This window comes from Condylura cristata, unplaced genomic scaffold, assembly GCF_000260355.1.
Source record: "Condylura cristata isolate star-nosed mole 26May11 unplaced genomic scaffold, ConCri1.0 scaffold00001, whole genome shotgun sequence".
Classification (NCBI taxonomy): Eukaryota; Metazoa; Chordata; class Mammalia; order Eulipotyphla; family Talpidae; genus Condylura; species Condylura cristata.
The window spans coordinates 66,151,986-66,160,058 of record NW_004567102.1 but is presented as its reverse complement, the minus strand read 5'-3'; the positions used below and the strand labels follow the sequence as shown (position 1 = coordinate 66,160,058).

At 39.2% G+C, this 8,073-nt stretch overlaps 1 protein-coding gene across 2 annotated transcripts in view; it reads right to left on the bottom strand.

Annotated features, from left to right (window-relative positions):
- The window catches only part of L3MBTL3 (l(3)mbt-like 3 (Drosophila)), a 103,092-nt gene extending 102,554 nt beyond the window's left edge, over positions 1–538 (bottom strand). For both annotated transcript variants that reach the window (XM_004673844.2, XM_004673845.2), the window contains exon 1: positions 472–538. The gene's annotated coding sequence lies outside the window, so the exon portion shown is untranslated. The remainder of the gene's footprint in view (positions 1–471) is intronic.
- Between the last annotated feature and the right edge of the window lie 7,535 nt (positions 539–8,073).

Sequence of the window (8,073 nt, the reverse complement as noted above, 5' to 3'; positions counted from 1 at the left end):
ATCCCGCCGCCTGCGCGCCGGCGAGAGCCCGACGCGGCCGCCTCGCCCCGGCTCCCTTCCGCACGGCCCCCCACACCCTTCCCCGTGTGCGCGCAAAGAAAAAAATACAAGTCTCTCCTCCCCCCATTTTTTCCTTTCTCTTTTCTCTCTCTTTTGTTCCTCTTTCACACTCGCACTCACTACTTCAGAGTGAGATGCCCAGAGACTCTCCCTCCAGCCGTTTCTGAGTCACTTGCCCACTTTTTTCCCCGGGATTAAGTTTTCTCCTCTTTCCCAGAGGCGCAGTGAAGTGGGGGAGAAACCCCTTCTGTCCTTTCCCCTCCCCTGATCTGTTTCACAAGACGAGGGTGCGCTTCCCTCTCTCTCTAGGTCTCTTAACTTTCATCCTCACCCAGAAAAATAAATGAATGGCTTTTGCACGGACAAATCTTTAGATTCATTAAAGATTAGATCCGATCAACCGCTTCTTACCCCCAAATTTTCTCTTTTTTTTTTTCTCCGTCTCACGAGTAGTCCTGACAAATGGTCCAGGGCTGCGGGCGCAGTGCGCATGTGCGCGTAGAGTCAGGGCTGGGGAGAGGGGAAACTGCGCTGGTGCCGGTGCCGCCGCCGCCGCCGCCGCCGCCGCCGCTGCCGGGGAGGCTCGCTCTGGTTTCCCTGTTACTGCTGCTGCGCCTTCGCCGCTGGAAAGCAGCAATAAAGCCGCTTGGCAAATGCAGCTGCCCTCAGATACTGTTTCAGGTGCATCTTGACCATATCCTTGTCAGCGGCTCAGAACTGGTTTAAGAACAGTCAAAACAAATATGAAAGACTGCTAAGGTTATAGATTTCTTTGTCTATTTTTCACTTTACTTTTTTTTTTTAAGGCAATTCTTAGTGCAGCTAATCCACCCTGTGCTCTGAAGTGCATACAGTCGGCCATTAAAGAGGGGGCCATAGTCCGCTCCAGAATGACCCAAAGGTTAAATGCATGCTACAGGTCATGAAAAATAAGACAAAGTTTCCTGTTCTTACCAAGTGGAACCTCCTCTTTTCGGACTGGAAGAAGGCGTGATAAAGTGTGCGAGTAAAACTTGTGCATTCTTTCCTTTTCTTAGGTATTGCACTTTATTGACAACTTCAACATGTTAGGCCTCTGTTTCGAAATATACTGGGATCTGTATATTAACGTACACATCAGGGTTAAAGTACCTTGGCAATAAGGTCCAGGAGTACCCTCTTCATGTATTCACTCAACATGGCTGAGCTTTCCAAAATAGCGAAGCCCGTCTCTGCGAAGGCATCGCAACTAGATCGAGAGAATCACATTGCATTTTCTATCGACAGCTTTCCATGCATTGACTACAGGTCTCCTTTTGGGCAGCTCACCATCCTCCTTTGCTAGTGTTTCGATACAGGTACTTTCAAAATAACGCAAGTAATTGAAGTTGGGAGAAACATTTTAATGCTAGTGGCAGAGTCTACTGTGTCAGGGGGGAGTAGCACGTGTGATTTCAGCAACCGGGAAAGCAAGTCTTACATTTTGTGGTGGTGGGGATGTGAAGGCTAGGACCCACCCTGCAGAGTGGATTATTTATTTTGCATTTAATAAAGGGTAAAGGAGGTCCTTTTCTGAAATTGCTGCCTGAGGCCTAGAATTTAAATATATCACAGATGTAAATTCTGTATTAAAAATCCTTCTCCAAAATGTAAGTAATATTATTCTTGATTGAATTTTTTCACTCAAGGAATGTTCCTTGAACCAGTTTCAGAAAATAAACTGTTAAATTCTTTCCTTAGGACCATGAAATTACCCAAGAGGAGACCACTGACTATTTCTTCTGTCAATGTAGTGACCAAATTCTCCAAACCCAAAATCAGGACATATGGCTTGACATGTACTCAAGAACAAAGGAGCAAACCCTGTGAAGCTGAGCTTATAAAATCTGCCTCATCTGTTGGACAGTCATTAGTTTGGGTTGTGTAGTGAGAAAGGCTGGGTTAGTGTGTGCTGTAGATAATCTCAGATCACCAGTTAACTATGCTTCCACCCACCACATCCAAGCTTTTCCAGAGTGGTTTGATAACAGCCTAATTACCTTGATCTGAAATTCAGCCTCTGTTTTTCTTGCTAACCCTTGAATAACAATCAGTAAAATGGCCAAAGGCAGAGAATACAGGAGAGTCATGAACTATGTACAAAAATAAGAACTTATGCACAAGGAAACTAAAAGTAGTTAGAGATTCCTCTCTCTAAAAATCTGTTTTAGTTCACTCTCTCTAGATAATTTCTGGATCTTTCTACCCCGCATATATTTTCAGACATGTTGATTTGACAGCCTGTAAACTTATATTAATAGCTTACCTGTTTTAAGCACTCTACAGAGTACTGAGGAATAACCGACAATCCTAAGTAGGCCACAAGGAATTCTGGTGAGGGAGACAGCCCAGTGAACTGAGCATTGCACTGCAGCACAAGAAAAGCTGGAGAAGGGGTGTGCCGAGTCGGTACTACTGAAGAGCACCTGTGGCAAGAAGGGGAGATTTTCCAAGGAAAAGTCATAGCTAAACTGATTCATAAAGTGTAAGTGTAAGGGTTACAGGCTTCCACATTTCCCCTGAGGATGCAGCCGAGAAAGAATGAATGAAGGGCTGAAGGTTTGGAGAGCAAATCTTGCCAGGGAACTGTGCCCTTATGGTGGTTCAATAATAATAATAAAAAGATATGTTGAGACTCTCTGCAATATGTTGTCTTTCACTTCAGAGCTCAACTGTAAAATCTCAAAGGTTTCATCTCAGTTGTTCCCAAGATATGTTAAGGATAGTGAATTTTTTGAACACACTCACATTACAAACAATGACTTTAAAAAAAGTTACCAATGCTTTCTACAAAGAATTCTTTGGTGTCACTGTGGAAGACAGAGGCGGGATGAGGTGTTTGAATGTATATAGCACTAGGCCATGCTTCGTATAAACTGATAACTATTTACTATTTAGGATCTTTCTTCATCTGTTCCCTAAAAGGTAACATGCTTGTAAAGGCTTCCCAACTGTTCCTTCACGATCCCACCCTTTAGTCACTGGTCAATAACTTATAATGAATTTCTTTTTTCCATCATCAGTTCATCTCATCAGTGCACCAGCACTCTACCCCACCTTTCCCATTCTACCCTGCTCTGTCTTATCAGATCTACTGCCAAGTCCGTCCTTCAGACCAGATCTAGACGTTCCCTGATATCCAAAGCTAAAGGATTAACTTAAACCGCTAAAGGATTAACTTATACCTTTCTCTTTTCTTTTTCTTTGTATTTATTATTATTATTATTATTATTATTTAAATATCTCATTGCTCAGGGGCCTCTTTTTTATTTTCTTTAAATATTTATTGTTTATAGATACAGAACTGGGGTATAGGCCAGAGGTGCAGGGTACGTGAGAGGATTCATCAGAGACAGAATGGGGAGCAGAACAGGCAGATTGACAACGTACACACTGCTGAGGGGAGCAGAGGGTAAGACAGAAGAGGTCTGCTGCACCATGCAGGTCACCTCCCTGCCTGGGGATTGAACTGGAAGCAGAAGCAACTACAGTTAGCCTCATAGTGCTGTGATTTAACCCATTGCGCCACCTGGGAGATCCCTTTCTTTTATTTTATAAATATATCTTTTACATTATTTTTCATTTTGTACATTTTTTTCATCACAGTTATAACCCGGTGGACTTTTGACCACCACTTCACCCATGTGCCATCACCATAGAAGCATGTGTGCTTCCCTCCAGTTTTGATCTTGTTTCCCTCTTCTCTCCCCTATAGAATGTCTCTGGTTTGGTCCTTTCTTTGTATTTATGTATACTCCAATTCCATCCCACCCTATGACTTCAGTTTATTCTGTACCTAAATAGACAAAAACACGCAAACAAACAAACACACACACAAAAAAAAAACTAGTTAGAAAAGACAGTAATTGATTTCGAAGGTCTTTTTGACAGTCATAGCTCTCCCCACCCTTCTCACAGAACATTGTTATGTTTCAATACAAATGATATAGAACCAAGAAAGGAATTTTAAGTAAGGGGTGAAAACCCATCCATCTGCTAGGTATCAGAATATTATCAATTTATAGCTCATTGTTTGGGTTAAGCCAAGTACTAATGAGATGAAGGTCATGGATTCCATTTCCTAATGGCTAGTTAGTTTTGACTGTTTCATAGTTGCAAACAGCTTTCCAAACCCCAGCCCCTCAAGTTAGAATGTTGCCGCTGGTCACAAGTCTTAAGGTAAAACTAATCTTTTCATAGAAGTTTTTTAAATGAATAATACTTGAAATCATCTTTTTAATGTATTATCTTAAAGTCTGAGTCAAGTTATTGATTTTTTAGCCTACATAATTGTGTTCTTCATGTTTTTCCAAGTATAAAAATGACATTAACATTGATTTGGCCAAGATTCTTGTTATTAAAATTTGCAAGAGCTGCATTTGATTTTCTTGTTAGTGTTCTAGATAACACTGAAATGTCCTTGTAGATACTCTAATTTGAATCCTGGCAATCTTTTTTTGTGACATATCTGCATACCTTCATAGTCAGAAGGTGTGATGGTAAAATGTAATTGAAATGCTGAGGGTGAATGAAAAAGGCTATACTGCTCATCAGGTAAGGAAAGGATTATAATGTGTATCACATTTGAAACATCTTAAGAAAATTAAGAAATAAAAAACTTTTGGATCGATGTGAATATTTATCATTTCATTTCAATGCAAAGATAAAATTAGAAATATTACAGACATATTCAAAAGCATGGAATAATATGGAACTATAAACTGACTTCTAAATTAAAAGGACTATAATTTACCATGACATACTTAACATAAAGTCTAAACCCAGAAACCTTATAACTAAACAATAATGGAGAGACCAGTCCAGAATTTAGAACATAGGTCTGTGATAATAGCCCCAGTACTCTTAGAACTTGATAGTACAATGTTCTTTTTATTTGACCTGGCCTGCCTGCCATAGGTTATTTGTTCCAAGAGTGGAGTTTGAATCCAGGGACTGAATCAAGACACAGAGGGTGGCCTGTACATCAATGGGAGTGCTACTTCATCTGAATAAAAGTGATGAAATGGGCCAGTCATATTCTCATGCTTGGCTATATGAACTGGCAATCTTAGACATAAAACTTGATAGGTAACAGGAACTATTCATAGAAAAAAGGTAGAACACAGTTTCATTAGCTTTTTGACATTAGAAGCTGTGTAGAACTAGAAACCCTAAGTTAAAGCAGAACAGAAGTTAGCTGGCTGGACAAAGATAAAAATGTCAGAGCTGCCTGCACTCTGCATGACCTACTGTTCCCAAATGTTATTCCACTCCTGGAGAGGCTTGGGCAGTCTGTGGTCACCAAAAAGAATATCCAAGCTGTTAGAATTTCTGTTTTAACCAGTATCCCCAAAGTAACTTACCATCCTTTACAGAAAATTGTGTGTGTGTGTGTGTTTAATTGAATAGATACACAAAAGACCCTCAACAATACCAAGGTGTGTGCCTTGTTTCTTTTACCCTTAAAAAAAAAAAGGACCAAATCAATTTTGTTAATCCTATACCCAATTATTTGTTCTCATTAGTGGAATGTGCAGGACAGAACAAATCCCAACTCCACTACTTGGCTATTGTATGGTTTAGGACAAGAGGCTGAATCACTCATAGTTCAATTTCTGACTGTAAAATGGGGGTAATAACAGTACCTTGCTCATGGAATTTGTGTGAGGATTTAGTAACAATCCAAGTATAGTCCTTAGCACATGGCTAGTAATCAATTAAATGTTAGCTTGTGAATCACAATTTGTGCCAATTTTCTTCCCTGCAATATTTCTATCACCCAGAATTTTACCTGCACACAGAGATCCAATAACCATGTATTGACTGTTTTAAGGAAATTTTGTTACATAAATTACTGTATCTGCTCTCTCACCTGCACTTTCCCTGGTTGGTAACTAGCCATAGGTGTCATGTCACAGGCATGTCACAGGCAAAATCCTCCTAGAAGTTCCTAAAAGCCTGTAAACAGAGAGTGATAATGGAATTCATAGGCCTTATTTCAAAGGAGCCTGCTGTTCAGAATATATTATCTTTATTTAGCATTTATATTACACTTTTACATTTTCAAAGTCCTTTTCAGCTTTTTAACTAAATATTTGTTATAACATTCCTACATTAGTTTTCACAAGGGAAGTAACTGAGGCATAGTTCCATTGGTTAATACCTATATCTGGAATTGAATTTGTCACATAAATACAGTAAGTGTAACTGTATATATATAAAATCTGGAACATTACTTTGTTCTTGTAGAATGCTGAATGGAATGTCATTGTATGAGAAGAAGACAATCTGTTACTTTAAATTATACTAGCTCTGCCTTTCGTTTGGTTCTATTTCAAAAACCAGAATCAATAGAACATATTTACGTTGAGGTTTCTCAAAGGGTTTCAAGTCATAAAAGAATAAAATTTTAGAATTCAGTATTGAAACATGTCACTATATCTCAGTAATTTCTCAATTTTTTCTGCAAAAACCTCTTCAACAAAGTAGTTCTTTCCTCATGTCAATCTGATGTGGGTTTTTGTATGTGTGTCCTTAGAACTGGTAGGAAGTGGAAAATGAAATGGGTAAAAATCAGCATTCCATTGATGAAATAAGTCAAGAGTAGTCTAATTTAAGGGTCCATAAAAGGGCTAAGGACATTTGGGGAATACCCAGGTCCAATATATTGTGGAGTTTCAGGACTGCCTGCAAAGGTATCAGACTGAAAGAGATTCTGAGTTTGGGTTACTCTTCTAGCTGATTTGCTTCACTATAGATGAAAACAACCCTAACGCAGAGCCGTCCTCAGTAAATCCAGATGAGCTTTCATTTGACATGAGTTGAAACCCTCTTCTATAGCCAAACAGCTGTTTACTATTCTTAGGGCTGAGTTCCACTTCAAGTTACTTCTCTATCCTGATGCACCTTCCTTCAACTCTTCACACAAGTTTCCGATTCTATCTCTATCCTCCCCAAACCCCATTTTCAAGGGGAAAATATCCCTACTTTCTTCCTCAAACTGTCCCTCTAAAAATATGCTCTTGACTACACTCTCTCCATTATTATATGGCTTTCCCATCATTTTCCTATAGTGTGTTATTCTCAATTTACTTTTTCACAATTAAAAAAAAATGTTTTTATCTGTCCACTCTTTTAAATAAATTCCACATCCCTTCAAATAGTGTACATCATTTCTCCTTTCCTTTGCTACCATACTTCTTGAATAAGTAGGTGACACTTACTTTTTAGTTCCCTACATCCTGTTCATTCTTCAATGCACAAATAAGGCTGTACATTTTTCTTCCTCTACCCCTCTCTCCCAGGAAGTCTCTAATGAATTCCTAAATATCAAGTCTAGTGGCCATGGCTCGCTTACCATTCAAGGTTCCAGAAGCATTTGATGCTGTTGACTAATCTATGCTCTGACACTGTCTTCATATGCAACCTCTTGACAATTCACTGTGCTGGTTTTTCTCTTGTCTCTGGGACCTCCCCCTCTTTCTCCTCCCACTTATGTGTAAATTCCTCTAGAATTAAGCTCTACCAGCTCTACTATCTTTATTTTTTGAGTAACTATATTTTATAAACATGAACATTCTAGAAAACTTTAGGATCATGTTTTCTTCAGTGTTACATTCAAATGGTTAATGATGTGTTTGAAGCTGACAAAATGGTATGGTTGTTAAAAAAAAAAATAACTTTGTACTTTGGAGTTGGACCTGGATTAAAACCCCAGTTGCATTATTTAACTAGATACTAGACAGTAACTCTATCTACCTAAATTAGGTTTCCTCCCATCGACAACCATCCTCAGTGGGCCATTATCAAGATTAAATGAGATACTACATGTAAGGTACACAACATATAGTCAATGGGAAGCATTTCTGCCTGCTTCTTCCTTTTGCATTCATTTCAGTTTATAATTCATCATTCTTCTAGTCATTGATTGACTACAGCTTCCTCTTCCTGCCACCCATATGGGCCACAGAGCCAACTTATCATACCTCTGTGACA